Raw genomic sequence first — 22,890 nt, 5'->3', positions numbered from 1 at the left:
CCACTTTATAAATGGACATATAGAGAGGAAGACGGTAATATGAGAAGCCAACTCTGGATATATCTTGGCTTTGAAGGGGTTTGGTTTTTCTCCAATTCTTCTCATATGTGAAAAGTATATTTTATGTTTTCTTAGTCTGCAGTGGATCTTTTGATCTAGATGGCTTTGAATATCCTACCGTCCAAAGTAACAAGCCACATAGTCACCCTTGTAGTTGTTCCAGTTGAACCAGTACACAATATTTGGAGTACGCCAGTTATTTACAATATCCGTGCTGCTGCTCATGGGCTTAATGGAATGGAAACACTATAAAGAGGACCTCATATTCAGTTAGGAGCTTGAGGATGATTTACTCAAGTTTTTGATGGTTGAGATGGCTGGTTTGATTGGCTGAGGGGGAGATTGTATCTGCTATTAGAAATTCATTTTATGTAAATCAGACATTTACTAAAATTAATATTTTGATGTTTTTTCCTTTTATGTATAAAAGATATTACATTAGAGTTTTTAAATTTATAATAATTAAAAATTTCATCATGTTTGTGTGATGTTCCGCCGGATTGGTCGCTTAAGATCTTTGGTGTAAGAGATTAGGTAATAAGTAAACTTAGTAAACAAGTAGCAAATTCAGCTACTTCATATATGGACCAGATATGAGACCACAAAATAGGTGTGCATATATCAGATCGCATGATAATTCAGTCACTAAATTTTCTGTCATCGGTAGTAGTTGTTCCAATGGGGATGTTAAGCACATCGGTGTTTTTCAATATAAGGTAATTACAAAATCGAACTCTAGAATTTGAGATACTCACTTCCTGATTCAATGCCAAACTTTTGACGAGATATTGTATATGATTAAAATGACGATATAGGAGTTAAACATTTGTACTTATGCTTCTTTAGTCTTTCTATTTATTAGAAAAATTCTAGATGATATCGGGTAGCTACCATATACACCATCTCCTTGAAGGCTTAACATTGTGTCAGCAAGTGGTTATCTTAAATTCTGGAGTTCAATTTTGTAATTACCATATCGGTAATATAAGGTAATTACAAAATCGAACTCCAGAACTTATGATACTCACTAGCTAATACAATGTCAAGCTTTTGACGTGATGCTGTATATTGTTAAATAATGACATAAATATTTTACTTATGCTTCCTTAGTCTTGTCATTTATTAAAATAAATCCTAGATGATATCGGGTAGTTACGATATACGCTATCTCCTTCAAGGCTTAACATCGTATCAGCAAATGGTTATCTTAAATTCTGGAGTTCAATTTTGTAATTACCTTATCTCTAATATAAGATAATTACAAAATCGAACTCCAGAATTTGAGATGCTCACTTCCTGATTCAATGCCAAATTTTTGACGAGATGTTGTATATAGTTAAAATGACGAGATAGGAGTTAAAAATGTGTACTTATGCTCCTTAGTCTTGCCATTTATTTAGAAAAAAAATCTTAGATGATATTGGGTAGTTACCATATACGCCATCTCCTTGAAGGCTTAACATTGTGTCAGCAAATGGTTATCTGAAATTCTGGAGTTCAATTTTGTAATTACCTTATCTCTAATATAAGGTAGTTACAAAATCGAACTCTAGAATTTGAGATACTCACTTTCCTGAATCAATGCCAAACTTTTGACGAGATATTGTATATGGTTAAAATGACGACATAGGAGTTAGAAATTTATACTTATGCTTCCTTAGTCTTTCCATTTATTAAAAAGATCCTAGATGATATCAGGTAGTTATAACCATATACACCATCTCCTTGAAGGCTTAACATTGTGTCAGCAAGTGGTTATCTCAAATTCTGGAGTTCAATTTTGTAATTACCATATCCGTAATATAAGATAATTACAAAATCGAACTCCAGAATTTATGATACTCTCTGGCTGATACAATGCCAAGCTTTTGACGTGATGTTGTATATTGTTAAAATAATGACATAAAATTTATATTTATGCTTCCTTAGGTTTGTGACATCCTATTAAGACCACCCACATATTGTAAACATGCAGGATCTGTGGCTTTACCGTCATCTAGAAAACTAGTAGAGTTTAGCAAGATTCCTCAAAAATATAAGTTGACACATATGGAATTGTTTAAGAAGCAAGTACGTAGCATGTAGATATTTTACTTCTTTTTTTCTCTTTTCATCTTATAATATCTGATCCCCACTTTATAAATGGACATATAGAGAGGAAGACGGTAATATGAGAAGCCAACTCTGGATATATCTTGGCTTTGAAGGGGTTTGGTTTTTCTCCAATTCTTCTCATATCTGAAAAGTATATTTTATGTTTTCTTAGTCTGCAGTGGATCTTTTGATCTAGATGGCTTTGAATATCCTACCGTCCGAAGTAACAAGCCACATAGTCACCCTTGTAGTTGTTCCAGTTGAACCAGTACACAATATTTGGAGTACGCCAGTTATTTACAATATCCGTGCTGCTGCTCATGGGCTTAATGGAATGGAAACACTATAAAGAGGACCTCATATTCAGTTAGGAGCTTGAGGATGATTTACTCAAGTTTTTGATGGTTGAGATGGCTGGTTTGATTGGCTGAGGGGGAGATTGTATCTGCTATTAGAAATTCATTTTATGTAAATCAGACATTTACTAAAATTAATATTTTGATGTTTTTTCCTTTTATGTATAAAAGATATTACATTAGAGTTTTTAAATTTATAATAATTAAAAATTTCATCATGTTTGTGTGATGTTCCGCCGGATTGGTCGCTTAAGATCTTTGGTGTAAGAGATTAGGTAATAAGTAAACTTAGTAAACAAGTAGCAAATTCAGCTACTTCATATATGGACCAGATATGAGACCACAAAATAGGTGTGCATATATCAGATCGCATGATAATTCAGTCACTAAATTTTCTGTCATCGGTAGTAGTTGTTCCAATGGGGATGTTAAGCACATCGGTGTTTTTCAGCTGCCCTTGTCTTGTAATTAACTGAATTGTTGATAGAATGAACAGTTTTAAGACGACATAAATGTTTTTTTAAAAGAAGGAAGATTGACTCCATTAAACTGTGCAGTACAGCGTATTGCCTTGTCTAGGTCCTTCCAGTATACAGAATTAAGAAATGCCTTACACGTCCTAAAATTACCATACACATCAAGGAAGAATATTAACATGTCTATTCCCATATGCACACCCAACACAAACTCGAGTATACAAACCGCAATAATAAAATGCAAATCAAGATTAGTAGAACAGCTAAATTAATTATACATTGAAACAAAATATTGTAACTAAACTTTAAGCACTAAACTATATATAATAATATACTTACAAATGATGTAGGCTTGCAATCAGTGTATATGCAGGAACAAATGGAGGTCCAGCAGAAATACTCCTAATATCATCCTTCCATTGGAGCTCAGATAGCAGCACCTCAACCTTCTTACTCTTGAACCAAAACATTTGCAATAAGAGCTGAGTCTTCATCCCGTTCTCCCCTAAGAACACCTAATATCGATTGGGTGGAGTGACACATCTGATTTCCCCCATTCACATTAACCTGTGGGAATGAAGATATCAGACGATCAATATGAACCCAGTGCTTGATATTCCACTTCATATTAACCAGGTTCAGCTCGTACACATTCAAAATTTTTGCTGTATTATCTCGGACACCTGCAAGGTACAAGTGTCCACAAGATTCTCCAAAATGCCGGAAGTGTGAACCACGAGCCTGTGGAGGCAAAGCGATTTGGGTCAATTTCTCAGCATCGATATCAAAACGATAGCAAGATAGCCTGTTTACCCGGATCCAATAAAATGCACCATTGCAATACTCACCCCTGGCAAATTCCAGCCCAGTTCCAACCACAGAAACACTGGTATCTACCCGTTGACCAGTTTCTGAACTGAATTTTAAAAATTTAGACGCTAGTCGGCGTCGGGATGGACAAATAACCACTTGCACACATATAACTTTGAAATGGGGTGATACCAAAGGGTCAAACGCCAAACAACAAGTAGCAACATGACTATAATTTTAAGCATTTAATTTGGGCAGAGGTACTAACTTTAGTTGATTTGTAACTAAATTACGAACACAATAGAAATTAAGAGCATAAAGAGCATTGAATCTAAATAAAGACAATCCATTACAAGACTATACCATCCGCATCAACTTAATTGGAGCATGATCAGGTATTTCAACTGTATCTGAACAAGAAGGAATTTTACGCCCTAATTCATCAACAGAGATTGAATGAACTGTATTATCCCGATAACAGACAGGCCTGTATAAGTAGAGTCCAGAGGGGATGCGAGAACTAGGGTTTTCAACAGTGTGGCGGCGGCCGAAGTGGGCATCGGAGATAAGGGCACACCATTGTTTTGATACCGATTTGAATCGGGTCAGTGATCTGACAGGGAGACGGGGAAAGATAAGATCCAGTAAGCTATCGTTGCCCCCGATCAATTCTGCTGATGGTGAACATAATTTTTGAGATTTAGGGTTCTTCCTAGTTACCATTTCTTGTCAGGCGGAGCTTTAGCAAAATGAAATGAAATGTGGTTATTTTGTTTATACAAGCTAAGTTTGTTGTTTTGTTTATTGTGTCCAATAAATTTTGTGAAAAACATGGGTACTTGCTTATTATTTGAGATTTACTACATAGTGCAAAATGGACGATTGTTGTAACTTCATTGTAGTTGAGTTTCTATTCATGTCATCATTACCACGATCATTTCGTTTTTATCGTAATCTTGTAAAGGGCCGTGAATGAATGAAATTTTGTATTAATATGAATTATGTTAATAATATCAAGATGAACTTCATATTTATCTGAATTCTAAAACATGATAGGAAATTGTACAGAGTTGTTTGTAAATCAAATAATTTGATTTTCAAAAATTAAAATAAATAGTTTGTTTTGTGATATAGTTTTATCGGTGGAATAATCATTACATTACAAAATTATAATCAATATAAAAGTCTTTCATACTCCCTCCGTCCCAGTCAATAGTATACATTGGGGGACGGGGGCGCGGCACGGACTTTAATGCTTCAATATAATATAGTTATGTAAATTATTTTTAAGATTTTCTTTTTTTTTGTAAAAGTATAACATTTATATTGTTATACAAAAAAAGAAAATCTGAAAAAAAAAGTTGTAAAACTATGTTTTATAAGAGTCTTAAAAAGCGTGTCGAGCAGTAAAAAAAAACGTATACAATGACAGAGGGAGTAGTAGTATAATAATAATGATTAAATTAAAAAATATATGATGATAAACAAATTTCGGTATTTTGGTATTACTCCTTATCTATTTGAATTCTGAAACATGATAGAAATTTTATAAAGAATTAAATTATTAGAGTTTAAAAAATTAAAACAAATAGGTTTGTTGACGATGATTATGTCTGTTGATGAAATTTATGAGCTTGATATAGAGCTAAGGAGCAAGATACATGGTGGTAAGTTTAAATCAATCACCTTGAAGGTTAAGGAGAAAGCACCCAAGGAAGTTGTTGTAAAGAGGAGTCACTCAAAAAGAAAGGCTCTAATCACAAAGTTTGATAATGAGTCATCAAACTCTGATGATGGCTCAAACTCTGATAATTTCGAAGACTATAAAGAAGATTTGTGTAGTTTCTTCGGTTTTAGTTTTGATTGCGTGCTACAACAAAAACGGGTAAATTTGACCGCCAATTTTCGGTCATATTTAATTAAATTTGACAGCGCGTAGTCGAATTTAGCTAAATTTGACCGGAAATTGTTTGTCAGAGATAGCTTAGTGGAATTTAACATTTTCGGTCATATTTAATTAAATGTGACTGCTTAAATATGACCGGTTAAATATGACTTCTTAAATTTGACCGCCTAATTTGACTTCAATCGGCCATTTTTAGCTCTGATTTTTCACCTCCAATTTTTTTCGTCAAATTCAAATTTCCGGCTACATTTTAAATAAAAATTGTCATGACCTTTTTGTTCCTGTCATAATCCCACCTGTAAATATACCAGATGGGGCACTGACATTATTAATCTATACTACAAGTCAAAGCTATGTGCAAACTGATGTGCCAAGGTTGGTCACAGTTAATTAAACTATCAATTGATGAGGAGGGTAACTAATAGTCGACAGCCATACATTAGCAACACAAGGGCTTAACCATGCTGAAGCTGGTGAGGACGACCATATATTCTCGAGATGAGCCAAAGTCGAGCCCAGGACATGAGACAACGGAGGATAAACACTTAACTACGTGGGCTATCCAATCATGCTCTCATTCAAATACTCTTTTTAAATCTGCAGAAAAGTAATTCAAATGGCCCAGGTTCGCATATTATGCACTCTCAATTCTGGATGGCGGTTTATCAATTGAAATCTTTCATAAATATTTCAAAATTAGGATCTCTCTTTTTAACACTTAAAATTGGATAGGTTTCACAGCTGTATGATTTATCACCAGTGCAAATCCCTTTTGTATCTTGACACATGTTAAACTCGAGTACTATTTTACAGTTTTGGTGAACGTAATGAAATTACCATATGTACTTATGCTTTCAAACATGGATCAAACACTCTTATAATAAGTACCGCCAAAACTTAATTACAAAAAAATTGGTTGGTTATTTGTGGCGCCTATCATTCTCTTAGTATGCCTTGTTCTCGAGCAGACTCTTTAAGCTAGCTCCCATGAACGTGAAATTGAGCATGCATGGTTTCAAAATGGATCAAGAAATGATCTTTTTATAGACCAAAAGAGGAGAAGAGAGCATGGTTGGTTAGAGAGGAAGAGTAAAGTTGCGACCTTGTTAACGCTGGAGTTGAGATCAAGAGACATTGATTATTCACACCATGATCACCAAAACTTGTTTCAAGAAAATACATGTATGGATAAAATATATGTAAATTATATGGACTTCTTATATACTTATTATCGATATTCATGTCAGCACAACCGGGGCTTAAACAAGTACCTATATAATCATCTTTACAAAAAAACAGTGGAGCATGATAAAAATTTCACACATCATTTAAAAATTTCAAATTAATAAAATGTAAATATGTGTTGTTTTAGACTTCTTATAAATCATAAAATTAATTAAGAAGAAATTTTATGAACAATTAAATACCCGACAAATCAATTGTAAAATATTTTTTTATCTCTTTTGGAAATCATAAATAACACAATAATTCTATTAAAATAAAATATCTTTTTTAAATTAATATATATCATAATTCTAACTAGCCTCACACAGAAAATTTACCGATTAGACTTCCAAAATAATTATAAATTAAAAAATTTCAATTTTACTATACATAAGATACCCTAAAGTCAATTGCAATATTTTTTTTCAATCTCTTTGAAAATCAAAACAACATACTGATTTTACTAAAATAAAATATATCATTGTGAAATAAATACATATCATAACATGTATTTGAGACTTTTTAAAAAAAAATTCAAAAATCAAGATAAGATCAAATGTATATATAAAGTTTTATATCTAAATAACTATAGTGTATATAAGTATATTAAGAGGATAATAATATAATTCAATAAAAAAAATATAATTATAATAAATAATACTCCCTCTGTCCCCCTCATTTATTTACAGTTTTTTCACACTACTCGACACGCATTTTAAGGCGCATATAAAACATAGTTCTACAACTTATTTTTAATTTTTTTTTTTTGTATAAAAATTTAAACACCAAATTTTTATTCAGAATAAAAAAAGTATAAAATCATAAAAATTATTTAAAAATGTGCTTGGCACGGCCCCAGGGCCGGCTCAACACTAAGGCCATCTAAGGGGTCGCTTAGGCCCCCAACCTGAAAAGGGCCTCAAAAGTTTATGAAAGTATATATATTGAAATAATAATATTTAAATTTTTGTTCGTAAATATGAAAAAAACAAAATATCTAAAACAAATATGAACCAGTGAACTTTAAAAAGATAATATATATATATATATATAATATGAAATATTAATAAATATAAATAAGATTAACTTAAAAAGTGAGAATTAAATGAATCAAATGATTTTAAATTTTTTAGTCGCATGTGTATTAAGTACTTAATAAATGTCATAAAATTTATCATCTAAAATATATAATATTTATTTTTCACAAGTTTTACATTATTATAAATTATATGATTTCTACTTTTTATGTTATAGTACTTTTCTAATGTTTAATTAATTTAAATGTTACATTAATGTACAAATAAACCTAATAATAAATAAAAAAACAACATATAAAATGGTATATAAATTTTTGTGCGTAATTAATTTATAATAATCTAAAATATATACGGTTTTAAATAAAAAATATTTTTTATATAAAAAGGCCTCATTTTCAAGTCTGCTTAGGGCCTCAAATTTAGTTGAGCCGGCCCTGCACGGCCCAAGCTAGTAATCTCTTAAAATATGACCGCGCCCTATCCATTTCACACAAAAAATTAGGGTTGAAACCATCTGCAGCGGCGGCTGAATACATTTCATATAAGAAATTTTTCCCATCAGAGTCAGAGCTCGAAGCCTGTATCGTGTAAGCTTTCTTGTGCTATTATAGTAATTGTTAACTGTTGGACTCAGAATCTTATATGTTTATATGGTACTTGCATGGCTACATGTAAATTACTTGTTTTTTACATTATGTGTTGGCATCCCCAATCTATGAACAAAAACTTGCAACTTTTTACATTTTGGAGAGAGAGTCTCGAAATTACTTGACGTTTTTTCAATTGGGACTGTGCGCCCTTCAAATCAGGCTTTTTGTTTTAAAGGTCCCAAATTACGAATTGATTGGCCAGAAAAGGTGGCCGAATTACTGTTCTATATATGACATAAGCAACTAAAGGCATCAATGTTGAAAAAAATTCAGAAAAGAAGATGTTGTAGGTGTATAATATTTGTCGAACTCGTGTTTAAGGGGATTTTTGATTGTTTTACTCTTGAGTATTCTTATATTTCTAACGGGTTAAAACATATTCTCCATCATAGATGGTCTCCCTAAATATATTTTGGTAATTAATTTCAGATGTTTTCAAATTTTACTTTGTGCTGGATGCAGAGACAGGTTTCATAAAGGACTGGTGGGAGATATTCAGGTTGCAATTCTCTTTGAGACGGGAAAACGTAGAAGGAGGGAATCCACAATTCTCTGTAAAGATGGTTTCACTATTTGTTTAACTAACTTATAATATCATACTATGATATCTTAGTAATATCCAGTCTGTATAAAATATCCATAAAATTTGGTTAACTGCATGCATTCTCAGACATCTATGGATGATTTTCTAGCTATGCTAGCATCACAGGAAAAGCAAGAGGCAACCAGTTCCCATTCCAACATACTTCAGTTGGGAATCCACAACTTAATATGTTTTCCAGTCCATTTGGCTAGCCTGATTATGATTGGTGGTTTAGATGCTGTTATTGTTATATATGGAGCACTTTGTTGCAAAATTTTCCCTAACTAATAGACCAACAAAGCTGGTAAGCGTTCTGCAAATACTGATAGTCATCTAAGGATATTGTCTGTGCCTTTTGGCATTTAATGGTATTTTACATAAATGTGATTACTTGGTTGTAATTGGACTGATCTCGCATATAATCAATACATGGTCTGATTAATGCATTATTGGAGTTTGTATTTCCTAATGCAGAACACATATTCGGAGTTATGCATTTATATGAGAATATGCACAAGGATGATAAAGGCATTGCTTTGAGGCATTTGTTATGGAAATCTGCTAGGACTACAACAGAGTAGGAGTTCTTCTTGTTTTCGTATTTTCTCTATTTCTCTTCCTATATTCTATATTCAAGGTCTAACTAAGGAATGATCCATGGGATAAGTATATAGATTCTTGTTATACCAGATAAATATTGTACATAAAGGTAATATATATATATATATATATATATATATATATGTGTATATATATATATATATGTCGTGTTTTCAGAGTTATACAATTGGACCTTTTGGATCCAATTAATTGCCTTGAGTTTTGGGCACCACTCCTCAACATAGGCAACTGGCTACTACTGTGAGAATTGTAGCCCAAAGAAGAAGAGATCAAGAAAAACTGACATATCTACTACATCCTACAATATTGTTAAAGGTGCATACAATCATGAATCGTAAAGCTCAAAGCCACATTGCGATGATTTTCTTTGCATAGGTAAAAATCTATCACATTGATATATATGGCTTTTATTTTCTTATTTGCGATCTATAATTAATTTGCGTTCCTCATAATTTTATTTTTTTTGCAATTTCTTGTAGTAGAAAAACGACCTTAAAAAAAAAAGCAATTCCGATAAGATATAGTTTGCAATGTACTTTTACCGTAAACTATTTTGTATAGATTTGAATGAAACTTTTTGATAAAATTGCAATATATATAACAATCCAGTTATTCCATTTTATGACACTTGTACTAAAATTATAGATCTATTAATCTATATCTAAGAAATCTTATAATGTATTTGTGAGTTATGAGAAAGAAGACCAATTGGGATCGAGTAATTAGTTTTTCGAGCCTATGTTAGGGTTGGGTTACAATGACGATATAGGGGTTAGAAATTTGTACTTATGCTTCCTTAGTTTTACCATTTATTAAAAAAAAATCCTAGATGATATCGGATAGTAATTACCATATACGCGATCTCCCTGAAGGCTTAACATTGTGTCAGCAAATGGTTATCCTAAATTCTGGAGTTCAATTTTGTAATTACCTTATCTCCAATATAAGGTAATTACAAAATCGAACTCTAGAATTTGAGATACTCACTTCCTGATTCAATGCCAAACTTTTGACGAGATATTGTATATGATTAAAATGACGATATAGGAGTTAAACATTTGTACTTATGCTTCTTTAGTCTTTCTATTTATTAGAAAAATTCTAGATGATATCGGGTAGCTACCATATACACCATCTCCTTGAAGGCTTAACATTGTGTCAGCAAGTGGTTATCTTAAATTCTGGAGTTCAATTTTGTAATTACCATATCGGTAATATAAGGTAATTACAAAATCGAACTCCAGAACTTATGATACTCACTAGCTAATACAATGTCAAGCTTTTGACGTGATGCTGTATATTGTTAAATAATGACATAAATATTTTACTTATGCTTCCTTAGTCTTGTCATTTATTAAAATAAATCCTAGATGATATCGGGTAGTTACGATATACGCTATCTCCTTCAAGGCTTAACATCGTATCAGCAAATGGTTATCTTAAATTCTGGAGTTCAATTTTGTAATTACCTTATCTCTAATATAAGATAATTACAAAATCGAACTCCAGAATTTGAGATGCTCACTTCCTGATTCAATGCCAAATTTTTGACGAGATGTTGTATATAGTTAAAATGACGAGATAGGAGTTAAAAATGTGTACTTATGCTCCTTAGTCTTGCCATTTATTTAGAAAAAAAATCTTAGATGATATTGGGTAGTTACCATATACGCCATCTCCTTGAAGGCTTAACATTGTGTCAGCAAATGGTTATCTGAAATTCTGGAGTTCAATTTTGTAATTACCTTATCTCTAATATAAGGTAGTTACAAAATCGAACTCTAGAATTTGAGATACTCACTTTCCTGAATCAATGCCAAACTTTTGACGAGATATTGTATATGGTTAAAATGACGACATAGGAGTTAGAAATTTATACTTATGCTTCCTTAGTCTTTCCATTTATTAAAAAGATCCTAGATGATATCAGGTAGTTATAACCATATACACCATCTCCTTGAAGGCTTAACATTGTGTCAGCAAGTGGTTATCTCAAATTCTGGAGTTCAATTTTGTAATTACCATATCCGTAATATAAGATAATTACAAAATCGAACTCCAGAATTTATGATACTCTCTGGCTGATACAATGCCAAGCTTTTGACGTGATGTTGTATATTGTTAAAATAATGACATAAAATTTATATTTATGCTTCCTTAGGTTTGTGACATCCTATTAAGACCACCCACATATTGTAAACATGCAGGATCTGTGGCTTTACCGTCATCTAGAAAACTAGTAGAGTTTAGCAAGATTCCTCAAAAATATAAGTTGACACATATGGAATTGTTTAAGAAGCAAGTACGTAGCATGTAGATATTTTACTTCTTTTTTTCTCTTTTCATCTTATAATATCTGATCCCCACTTTATAAATGGACATATAGAGAGGAAGACGGTAATATGAGAAGCCAACTCTGGATATATCTTGGCTTTGAAGGGGTTTGGTTTTTCTCCAATTCTTCTCATATCTGAAAAGTATATTTTATGTTTTCTTAGTCTGCAGTGGATCTTTTGATCTAGATGGCTTTGAATATCCTACCGTCCGAAGTAACAAGCCACATAGTCACCCTTGTAGTTGTTCCAGTTGAACCAGTACACAATATTTGGAGTACGCCAGTTATTTACAATATCCGTGCTGCTGCTCATGGGCTTAATGGAATGGAAACACTATAAAGAGGACCTCATATTCAGTTAGGAGCTTGAGGATGATTTACTCAAGTTTTTGATGGTTGAGATGGCTGGTTTGATTGGCTGAGGGGGAGATTGTATCTGCTATTAGAAATTCATTTTATGTAAATCAGACATTTACTAAAATTAATATTTTGATGTTTTTTCCTTTTATGTATAAAAGATATTACATTAGAGTTTTTAAATTTATAATAATTAAAAATTTCATCATGTTTGTGTGATGTTCCGCCGGATTGGTCGCTTAAGATCTTTGGTGTATGAGATTAGGTAATAAGTAAACTTAGTAAACAAGTAGCAAATTCAGCTACTTCATATATGGACCAGATATGAGACCACAAAATAGGTGTGCATATATCAGATCGCATGATAATTCAGTCACTAAATTTTCTGTCATCGGTAGTAGTTGTTCCAATGGGGATGTTAAGCACATCGGTGTTTTTCAGCTGCCCTTGTCTTGTAATTAACTGAATTGTTGATAGAATGAACAGTTTTAAGACGACATAAATGTTTTTTTAAAAGAAGGAAGATTGACTCCATTAAACTGTGCAGTACAGCGTATTGCCTTGTCTAGGTCCTTCCAGTATACAGAGTTAAGAAATGCCTTACACGTCCTAAAATTACCATACACATCAAGGAAGAATATTAACATGTCTATTCCCATATGCACACCCAACACAAACTCGAGTATACAAACCGCAATAATAAAATGCAAATCAAGATTAGTAGAACAGCTAAATTAATTATACATTGAAACAAAATATTGTAACTAAACTTTAAGCACTAAACTATATATAATAATATACTTACAAATGATGTAGGCTTGCAATCAGTGTATATGCAGGAACAAATGGAGGTCCAGCAGAAATACTCCTAATATCATCCTTCCATTGGAGCTCAGATAGCAGCACCTCAACCTTCTTACTCTTGAACCAAAACATTTGCAATAAGAGCTGAGTCTTCATCCCGTTCTCCCCTAAGAACACCTAATATCGATTGGGTGGAGTGACACATCTGATTTCCCCCATTCACATTAACCTGTGGGAATGAAGATATCAGACGATCAATATGAACCCAGTGCTTGATATTCCACTTCATATTAACCAGGTTCAGCTCGTACACATTCAAAATTTTTGCTGTATTATCTCGGACACCTGCAAGGTACAAGTGTCCACAAGATTCTCCAAAATGCCGGAAGTGTGAACCACGAGCCTGTGGAGGCAAAGCGATTTGGGTCAATTTCTCAGCATCGATATCAAAACGATAGCAAGATAGCCTGTTTACCCGGATCCAATAAAATGCACCATTGCAATACTCACCCCTGGCAAATTCCAGCCCAGTTCCAACCACAGAAACACTGGTATCTACCCGTTGACCAGTTTCTGAACTGAATTTTAAAAATTTAGACGCTAGTCGGCGTCGGGATGGACAAATAACCACTTGCACACATATAACTTTGAAATGGGGTGATACCAAAGGGTCAAACGCCAAACAACAAGTAGCAACATGACTATAATTTTAAGCATTTAATTTGGGCAGAGGTACTAACTTTAGTTGATTTGTAACTAAATTACGAACACAATAGAAATTAAGAGCATAAAGAGCATTGAATCTAAATAAAGACAATCCATTACAAGACTATACCATCCGCATCAACTTAATTGGAGCATGATCAGGTATTTCAACTGTATCTGAACAAGAAGGAATTTTACGCCCTAATTCATCAACAGAGATTGAATGAACTGTATTATCCCGATAACAGACAGGCCTGTATAAGTAGAGTCCAGAGGGGATGCGAGAACTAGGGTTTTCAACAGTGTGGCGGCGGCCGAAGTGGGCATCGGAGATAAGGGCACACCATTGTTTTGATACCGATTTGAATCGGGTCAGTGATCTGACAGGGAGACGGGGAAAGATAAGATCCAGTAAGCTATCGTTGCCCCCGATCAATTCTGCTGATGGTGAACATAATTTTTGAGATTTAGGGTTCTTCCTAGTTACCATTTCTTGTCAGGGGCGCTTTAGCAAAATGAAATGAAATGTGGTTATTTTGTTTATACAAGCTAAGTTTGTTGTTTTGTTTATTGTGTCCAATAAATTTTGTGAAAAACATGGGTACTTGCTTATTATTTGAGATTTACTACATAGTGCAAAATGGACGATTGTTGTAACTTCATTGTAGTTGAGTTTCTATTCATGTCATCATTACCACGATCATTTCGTTTTTATCGTAATCTTGTAAAGGGCCGTGAATGAATGAAATTTTGTATTAATATGAATTATGTTAATAATATCAAGATGAACTTCATATTTATCTGAATTCTAAAACATGATAGGAAATTGTACAGAGTTGTTTGTAAATCAAATAATTTGATTTTCAAAAATTAAAAGAAATAGTTTGTTTTGTGATATAGTTTTGTCGGTGGAATAATCATTACATTACAAAATTATAATCAATATAAAAGTCTTTCATACTCCCTCCGTCCCAGTCAATAGTATACATTGGGGGACGGGGGCGCGGCACGGACTTTAATGCTTCAATATAATATAGTTATGTAAATTATTTTTAAGATTTTCTTTTTTTTGTAAAAGTATAACATTTATATTTTTATACAAAAAAAGAAAATCTGAAAAAAAAGTTGTAAAACTATGTTTTATAAGAGTCTTAAAAAGCGTGTCGAGCAGTGAAAAAAAACGTATACAATGACAGAGGGAGTAGTAGTATAATAATAATGATTAAATTAAAAAATATATGATGATAAACAAATTTCGGTATTTTGGTATTACTCCTTATCTATTTGAATTCTGAAACATGATAGAAATTTTATAAAGAATTAAATTATTTGAGTTTAAAAAATTAAAACAAATAGGTTTGCTGACGATGATTATGTCTGTTGATGAAATTTATGAGCTTGATATAGAGCTAAGGAGCAAGATACATGGTGGTAAGTTTAAATCAATCACCTTGAAGGTTAAGGAGAAAGCACCCAAGGAAGTTGTTGTAAAGAGGAGTCACTCAAAAAGAAAGGCTCTAATCACAAAGTTTGATAATGAGTCATCAAACTCTGATGATGGCTCAAACTCTGATAATTTCGAAGACTATAAAGAAGATTTGTGTAGTTTCTTCGGTTTTAGTTTTGATTGCGTGCTACAACAAAAACGGGTAAATTTGACCGCCAATTTTCGGTCATATTTAATTAAATTTGACAGCGCGTAGTCGAATTTAGCTAAATTTGACCGGAAATTGTTTGTCAGAGATAGCTTAGTGGAATTTAACATTTTCGGTCATATTTAATTAAATGTGACTGCTTAAATATGACCGGTTAAATATGACTTCTTAAATTTGACCGCCTAATTTGACTTCAATCGGCCATTTTTAGCTCTGATTTTTCACCTCCAATTTTTTTCGTCAAATTCAAATTTCCGGCTACATTTTAAATAAAAATTGTCATGACCTTTTTGTTCCTGTCATAATCCCACCTGTAAATATACCAGATGGGGCACTGACATTATTAATCTATACTACAAGTCAAAGCTATGTGCAAACTGATGTGCCAAGGTTGGTCACAGTTAATTAAACTATCAATTGATGAGGAGGGTAACTAATAGTCGACAGCCATACATTAGCAACACAAGGGCTTAACCATGCTGAAGCTGGTGAGGACGACCATATATTCTCGAGATGAGCCAAAGTCGAGCCCAGACATGAGACAACGGAGGATAAACACTTAACTACGTGGGCTATCCAATCATGCTCTCATTCAAATACTCTTTTTAAATCTGCAGAAAAGTAATTCAAATGGCCCAGGTTCGCATATTATGCACTCTCAATTCTGGATGGCGGTTTATCAATTGAAATCTTTCATAAATATTTCAAAATTAGGATCTCTCTTTTTAACACTTAAAATTGGATAGGTTTCACAGCTGTATGATTTATCACCAGTGCAAATCCCTTTTGTATCTTGACACATGTTAAACTCGAGTACTATTTTACAGTTTTGGTGAACGTAATGAAATTACCATATGTACTTATGCTTTCAAACATGGATCAAACACTCTTATAATAAGTACCGCCAAAACTTAATTACGAAAAAATTGGTTGGTTATTTGTGGCGCCTATCATTCTCTTAGTATGCCTTGTTCTCGAGCAGACTCTTTAAGCTAGCTCCCATGAACGTGAAATTGAGCATGCATGGTTTCAAAATGGATCAAGAAATGATCTTTTTATAGACCAAAAGAGGAGAAGAGAGCATGGTTGGTTAGAGAGGAAGAGTAAAGTTGCGACCTTGTTAACGCTGGAGTTGAGATCAAGAGACATTGATTATTCACACCATGATCACCAAAACTTGTTTCAAGAAAATACATGTATGGATAAAATATATGTAAATTATATGGACTTCTTATATACTTATTATCGATATTCATGTCAGCACAACCGGGGCTTAAACAAGTACCTATATAATCATCTTTACAAAAAAACAGTGGAGCATGATAAAAATTTCACACATCATTTAAAAATTTCAAATTAATAAAATGTAAATATGTGTTGTTTTAGACTTCTTATAAATCATAAAATTAATTAAGAAGAAATTTTATGAACAATTAAATACCCGACAAATCAATTGTAAAATATTTTTTTATCTCTTTTGGAAATCATAAATAACACAATAATTCTATTAAAATAAAATATCTTTTTTAAATTAATACATATCATAATTCTAACTAGCCTCACACAGAAAATTTACCGATTAGACTTCCAAAATAATTATAAATTAAAAAATTTCAATTTTACTATACATAAGATACCCTAAAGTCAATTGCAATATTTTTTTTCAATCTCTTTGAAAATCAAAACAACATACTGATTTTACTAAAATAAAATATATCATTGTGAAATAAATACATATCATAACATGTATTTGAGACTTTTTAAAAAAAAATTCAAAAATCAAGATAAGATCAAATGTATATATAAAGTTTTATATCTAAATAACTATAGTGTATATAAGTATATTAAGAGGATAATAATATAATTCAATAAAAAAAATATAATTATAATAAATAATACTCCCTCTGTCCCCCTCATTTATTTACAGTTTTTTCACACTGCTCGACACGCATTTTAAGGCGCATATAAAACATAGTTCTACAACTTATTTTTAATTTTTTTTTTGTATAAAAATTTAAACACCAAATTTTTATTCAGAATAAAAAAAGTATAAAATCATAAAAATTATTTAAAAATGTGCTTGGCACGGCCCCAGGGCCGGCTCAACACTAAGGCCATCTAAGGGGTCGCTTAGGCCCCCAACCTGAAAAGGGCCTCAAAATTTTATGAAAGTATATATATTGAAATAATAATATTTAAATTTTTGTTCGTAAATATGAAAAAAACAAAATATCTAAAACAAATATGAACCAGTGAACTTTAAAAAGATAATATATATATATATATATATATATAATATGAAATATTAATAAATATAAATAAGATTAACTTAAAAAGTGAGAATTAAATGAATCAAATGATTTTAAATTTTTTAGTCGCATGTGTATTAAGTACTTAATAAATGTCATAAAATTTATCATCTAAAATATATAATATTTATTTTTCACAAGTTTTACATTATTATAAATTATATGATTTCTACTTTTTATGTTATAGTACTTTTCTAATGTTTAATTAATTTAAATGTTACATTAATGTACAAATAAACCTAATAATAAATAAAAAAACAACATATAAAATGGTATATAAATTTTTGTGCGTAATTAATTTATAATAATCTAAAATATATACGGTTTTAAATAAAAAATATTTTTTATATAAAAAGGCCTCATTTTCAAGTCTGCTTAGGGCCTCAAATTTAGTTGAGCCGGCCCTGCACGGCCCAAGCTAGTAATCTCTTAAAATATGACCGCGCCCTATCCATTTCACACAAAAAATTAGGGTTGAAACCATCTGCAGCGGCGGCTGAATACATTTCATATAAGAAATTTTTCCCATCAGAGTCAGAGCTCGAAGCCTGTATCGTGTAAGCTTTCTTGTGCTATTATAGTAATTGTTAACTGTTGGACTCAGAATCTTATATGTTTATATGGTACTTGCATGGCTACATGTAAATTACTTGTTTTTTACATTATGTGTTGGCATCCCCAATCTATGAACAAAAACTTGCAACTTTTTACATTTTGGAGAGAGAGTCTCGAAATTACTTGACGTTTTTTCAATTGGGACTGTGCGCCCTTCAAATCAGGCTTTTTGTTTTAAAGGTCCCAAATTACGAATTGATTGGCCAGAAAAGGTGGCCGAATTACTGTTCTATATATGACATAAGCAACTAAAGGCATCAATGTTGAAAAAAATTCAGAAAAGAAGATGTTGTAGGTGTATAATATTTGTCGAACTCGTGTTTAAGGGGATTTTTGATTGTTTTACTCTTGAGTATTCTTATATTTCTAACGGGTTAAAACATATTCTCCATCATAGATGGTCTCCCTAAATATATTTTGGTAATTAATTTCAGATGTTTTCAAATTTTACTTTGTGCTGGATGCAGAGACAGGTTTCATAAAGGACTGGTGGGAGATATTCAGGTTGCAATTCTCTTTGAGACGGGAAAACGTAGCAGGAGGGAATCCACAATTCTCTGTAAAGATGGTTTCACTATTTGTTTAACTAACTTATAATATCATACTATGATATCTTAGTAATATCCAGTCTGTATAAAATATCCATAAAATTTGGTTAACTGCATGCATTCTCAGACATCTATGGATGATTTTCTAGCTATGCTAGCATCACAGGAAAAGCAAGAGGCAACCAGTTCCCATTCCAACATACTTCAGTTGGGAATCCACAACTTAATATGTTTTCCAGTCCATTTGGCTAGCCTGATTATGATTGGTGGTTTAGATGCTGTTATTGTTATATATGGAGCACTTTGTTGCAAAATTTTCCCTAACTAATAGACCAACAAAGCTGGTAAGCGTTCTGCAAATACTGATAGTCATCTAAGGATATTGTCTGTGCCTTTTGGCATTTAATGGTATTTTACATAAATGTGATTACTTGGTTGTAATTGGACTGATCTCGCATATAATCAATACATGGTCTGATTAATGCATTATTGGAGTTTGTATTTCCTAATGCAGAACACATATTCGGAGTTATGCATTTATATGAGAATATGCACAAGGATGATAAAGGCATTGCTTTGAGGCATTTGTTATGGAAATCTGCTAGGACTACAACAGAGTAGGAGTTCTTCTTGTTTTCGTATTTTCTCTATTTCTCTTCCTATATTCTATATTCAAGGTCTAACTAAGGAATGATCCATGGGATAAGTATATAGATTCTTGTTATACCAGATAAATATTGTACATAAAGGTAATATATATATATATATATATGTATATATATATATATATATATGTCGTGTTTTCAGAGTTATACAATTGGACCTTTTGGATCCAATTAATTGCCTTGAGTTTTGGGCACCACTCCTCAACATAGGCAACTGGCTCCTACTGTGAGAATTGTAGCCCAAAGAAGAAGAGATCAAGAAAAACTGACATATCTACTACATCCTACAATATTGTTAAAGGTGCATACAATCATGAATCGTAAAGCTCAAAGCCACATTGCGATGATTTTCTTTGCATAGGTAAAAATCTATCACATTGATATATATGGCTTTTATTTTCTTATTTGCGATCTATAATTAATTTGCGTTCCTCATAATTTTATTTTTTTTGCAATTTCTTGTAGTAGAAAAACGACCTTAAAAAAAAAAAGCAATTCCGATAAGATATAGTTTGCAATGTACTTTTACCGTAAACTATTTTGTATAGATTTGAATGAAACTTTTTGATAAAATTGCAATATATATAACAATCCAGTTATTCTATTTTATGACACTTGTACTAAAATTATAGATCTATTAATCTATATCTAAGAAATCTTATAATGTATTTGTGAGTTATGAGAAAGAAGACCAATTGGGATCGAGTAATTAGTTTTTCGAGCCTATGTTAGGGTTGGGTTACAATGACGATATAGGGGTTAGAAATTTGTACTTATGCTTCCTTAGTTTTACCATTTATTAAAAAAAAATCCTAGATGATATCGGATAGTAATTACCATATACGCGATCTCCCTGAAGGCTTAACATTGTGTCAGCAAATGGTTATCCTAAATTCTGGAGTTCAATTTTGTAATTACCTTATCTCCAATATAAGGTAATTACAAAATCGAACTCTAGAATTTGAGATACTCACTTCCTGATTCAATGCCAAACTTTTGACGAGATATTGTATATGATTAAAATGACGATATAGGAGTTAAACATTTGTACTTATGCTTCTTTAGTCTTTCTATTTATTAGAAAAATTCTAGATGATATCGGGTAGCTACCATATACACCATCTCCTTGAAGGCTTAACATTGTGTCAGCAAGTGGTTATCTTAAATTCTGGAGTTCAATTTTGTAATTACCATATCGGTAATATAAGGTAATTACAAAATCGAACTCCAGAACTTATGATACTCACTAGCTAATACAATGTCAAGCTTTTGACGTGATGCTGTATATTGTTAAATAATGACATAAATATTTTACTTATGCTTCCTTAGTCTTGTCATTTATTAAAATAAATCCTAGATGATATCGGGTAGTTACGATATACGCTATCTCCTTCAAGGCTTAACATCGTATCAGCAAATGGTTATCTTAAATTCTGGAGTTCAATTTTGTAATTACCTTATCTCTAATATAAGATAATTACAAAATCGAACTCCAGAATTTGAGATGCTCACTTCCTGATTCAATGCCAAATTTTTGACGAGATGTTGTATATAGTTAAAATGACGAGATAGGAGTTAAAAATGTGTACTTATGCTCCTTAGTCTTGCCATTTATTTAGAAAAAAAATCTTAGATGATATTGGGTAGTTACCATATACGCCATCTCCTTGAAGGCTTAACATTGTGTCAGCAAATGGTTATCTGAAATTCTGGAGTTCAATTTTGTAATTACCTTATCTCTAATATAAGGTAGTTACAAAATCGAACTCTAGAATTTGAGATACTCACTTTCCTGAATCAATGCCAAACTTTTGACGAGATATTGTATATGGTTAAAATGACGACATAGGAGTTAGAAATTTATACTTATGCTTCCTTAGTCTTTCCATTTATTAAAAAGATCCTAGATGATATCAGGTAGTTATAACCATATACACCATCTCCTTGAAGGCTTAACATTGTGTCAGCAAGTGGTTATCTCAAATTCTGGAGTTCAATTTTGTAATTACCATATCCGTAATATAAGATAATTACAAAATCGAACTCCAGAATTTATGATACTCTCTGGCTGATACAATGCCAAGCTTTTGACGTGATGTTGTATATTGTTAAAATAATGACATAAAATTTATATTTATGCTTCCTTAGTTTTGTGACATCCTATTAAGACCACCCACATATTGTAAACATGCAGGATCTGTGGCTTTACCGTCATCTAGAAAACTAGTAGAGTTTAGCAAGATTCCTCAAAAATATAAGTTGACACATATGGAATTGTTTAAGAAGCAAGTACGTAGCATGTAGATATTTTACTTCTTTTTTTCTCTTTTCATCTTATAATATCTGATCCCCACTTTATAAATGGACATATAGAGAGGAAGACGGTAATATGAGAAGCCAACTCTGGATATATCTTGGCTTTGAAGGGGTTTGGTTTTTCTCCAATTCTTCTCATATCTGAAAAGTATATTTTATGTTTTCTTAGTCTGCAGTGGATCTTTTGATCTAGATGGCTTTGAATATCCTACCGTCCGAAGTAACAAGCCACATAGTCACCCTTGTAGTTGTTCCAGTTGAACCAGTACACAATATTTGGAGTACGCCAGTTATTTACAATATCCGTGCTGCTGCTCATGGGCTTAATGGAATGGAAACACTATAAAGAGGACCTCATATTCAGTTAGGAGCTTGAGGATGATTTACTCAAGTTTTTGATGGTTGAGATGGCTGGTTTGATTGGCTGAGGGGGAGATTGTATCTGCTATTAGAAATTCATTTTATGTAAATCAGACATTTACTAAAATTAATATTTTGATGTTTTTTCCTTTTATGTATAAAAGATATTACATTAGAGTTTTTAAATTTATAATAATTAAAAATTTCATCATGTTTGTGTGATGTTCCGCCGGATTGGTCGCTTAAGATCTTTGGTGTAAGAGATTAGGTAATAAGTAAACTTAGTAAACAAGTAGCAAATTCAGCTACTTCATATATGGACCAGATATGAGACCACAAAATAGGTGTGCATATATCAGATCGCATGATAATTCAGTCACTAAATTTTCTGTCATCGGTAGTAG

This window comes from Daucus carota, chromosome 9, assembly GCF_001625215.2.
Source record: "Daucus carota subsp. sativus chromosome 9, DH1 v3.0, whole genome shotgun sequence".
Taxonomy (NCBI): domain Eukaryota; kingdom Viridiplantae; phylum Streptophyta; class Magnoliopsida; order Apiales; family Apiaceae; genus Daucus; species Daucus carota.
The sequence above is the reverse complement of the archived record's forward strand: the minus strand, read 5'-3'. Positions refer to the sequence as shown.